General features: G+C 40.4%; 1 protein-coding gene across 3 annotated transcripts in view; it reads left to right on the forward strand.

Annotated features, from left to right (window-relative positions):
• Nucleotides 1-2,500, forward strand: part of LOC144964453 (guanine nucleotide-binding protein G(i) subunit alpha-2-like) — a 155,767-nt gene that overhangs the window by 112,412 nt on the left and 40,855 nt on the right. The window lies entirely within an intron of this gene.

Below are 2,500 nucleotides of genomic sequence, written 5' to 3' on the forward strand. Positions count from 1 at the left end.
CACTAGGCGAAATAATTTGGTGGCGATTGGTCCAGTGGTTTCCGAACTTTTGTGCTACAAACAAATCCAATTCACCAACTGTATAGATAGTATGAAGTTGTCGTCACTGAGGTCTTTGTTATTGCTTTTTTGCCATCCGCGCTCATGAGTAATTGTCACTAAACTTTATTAAGCTGACTATAGGCAGTTCGAAGTTGACGTCACTCTGGTCTTTGTTATTGTTTTTTGCCATCCGGGTTTATGAGTACTTCTCACTAAACTATATTAACCAGACTATAAACGTTCAAGGTATTATACAGTTTTGTGTGTTGGTCTGTTATACTTCCGGATGACAATTGAGTGAGCTTCTTAGCCAAGCGCATACTATCTATATATAGTATGCGCTTGGTTGAGAAGTTCACAACATTGCCATCCGGAAATATAACACACAGAACTCTGTGTAACCTTGAACTTTCATGGTCTGGATAATACTGTTAAGTGAGAATTACTCATAAACCCGGATGGCAAAAAACAATAACAAAGACATGAGTGACGTCAACTTCATTCTATCTATAGATAGTGTGCGTTTGGCTAAGAAACTCACAACATTGCCATCCGGAAGTGGCGAAGTCTCGGATTTGAGAGTTTCTGCCAAGTTGAGAGTCATTTAAATCGATCGAAATTTGAAGGACGAGTTTTCTGTCCAAATTTCTAAATATGTGTTTTTACAGAGTACGACAGCCTAGCCAAGGATGGGATAATAAGTAAAGAGTGCTGAAATTTGGTCTCCCCAGCTGGTATTGTGCGGCTATGTGGTCTAGTGGTTTGACACTCGCGTTCGGATCGGAAGGTCCTGGGTTCGAGCCTCGCGCTCGGCGCATAGTTGAGTCCTTGGAAAAGGCTCTTCACTCACTTTCTCTCACCGTACTCAGGTGTAAAATGAGCACCTGGCCGTTAACAGCGTTGTCTCTGTCCGAAAAATTGTAATATCGCCTAACAGGCGTCATGTCCCGTCCTACATGTTAAATGTTGCTGGTGACCAGGGACCCCGTGTAAAGCACTTTGAGCACATTTAGTGGATATTGCGCTATATAAAAGCTCTTTTTTTTTAAGGACGAGATTTCTGGCCAATATTTTAAGTAGATTTGTTTTCAAAATACGGTAGTTAAACTGGTTTTTAAAAACAAAACAATTGTGAATAATACGCAGAAACCGTGAAAAAGTGGCTTTTATAAATATTCATATTTATATTAATTCAGACTAATTAATTCTTTATAGATAGTATGCGCTTGGCTAAGGAGTTCACAACAGTGCCATCCGGAAGTGTAACGGATCAACACACAAAACTGTGTGTATCCATGAACGTTCATAGTCAGGTTAATACAGTTCAGTAAGCATTACTCATAAACGCGGATGGCAAAAAACAATAACAATGACCCGAGTGACGTCATCTTCGAACTATCTATAGCCTATTAGTTAAGGGGGTCACGATAGCTCAGTCGGTAGAGCACTCGCTTTACAAGCAAAGGGACCAGGGTCAATCCCGAGGAGTGCAGTCTAGATTTCTTTCTGACCCTCCCCGTCCCTGAGTCTAATACATCTGGCAAAAAATTATTTTGCGATATACTAGCGTCCTATCCAAATGTTAGCAAGCAATTGTTATTGGCCGTTCCACGCTATCGAAACCGAGATAAACTCCGGCTCCATGGGCCAAATGGCTCTGACGGACTACTTGTTTAAATATCAGTTAAACACAAAATCTTTCCTTAGTTCAATGACGTCTATTTAAAATACCCGAAGAAGGACAAAAGGCCGAAACGTCGTTTGTTTCGGTGTGTCTTTTATACGAAACCCGCCGAAACCCGCCGAAACCCGGCAAAACCCGACAATGATCCAGCAAAGTTATGGGAAGTAGACAACTGTGGGGAGTGAACCCGATACTCAGGGAAGTATACACCAGTCGGGAGTGAACCTGAGACTAAGGTTATCGGCAGGTTTCGGCGGGTTTCGGCGGGTTTCGTAAAAAAGACACACCCGTTTGTTCTGTGTTATTCACTTATATATGAGTCACATTTACTCCCTTTATCTTTCTCTCCATCGACTTATACCGACTTCACGACAAAAAAATCTAGAAAAACAAACATTATCTTAACTTTCGTGACAGGAAATAGATTCGTGGAAAAAACAATGATAACAATTTTGACTTTTCTAAAGTATTTTAGTTATAGTTGCTTTTAACTCTATTTTTGTTTTGTTTTGTTTTTTAAAGTTGTTTTTGCTTTTAGTTGTACAACTATCAGAGTTTGTGCGCTATGTGGTCTAGTGGTATGACACTTGCCTTCATATCGTTTCGAGTCCCGAGCGGAAGATAGTTGAGTCCTTGGATAAGTCTCTTTACTCACATTCTCTCACTGTACTCAGGTGTAAAATGAGTACATGGACGTTAACAGCGTTCTCTGTATGTCCGAGAAAAACTGTAATATTGCTAAACAGGCGTCATGTGTTGATAAGTGTTTCTGTT

The sequence above is a fragment of the Berghia stephanieae genome, chromosome 2 (assembly GCF_034508935.2).
Source record: "Berghia stephanieae isolate SIO BIC M18660-M18661 chromosome 2, UCSD_Bste_1.3, whole genome shotgun sequence".
NCBI lineage: Eukaryota > Metazoa > Mollusca > Gastropoda > Nudibranchia > Aeolidiidae > Berghia > Berghia stephanieae.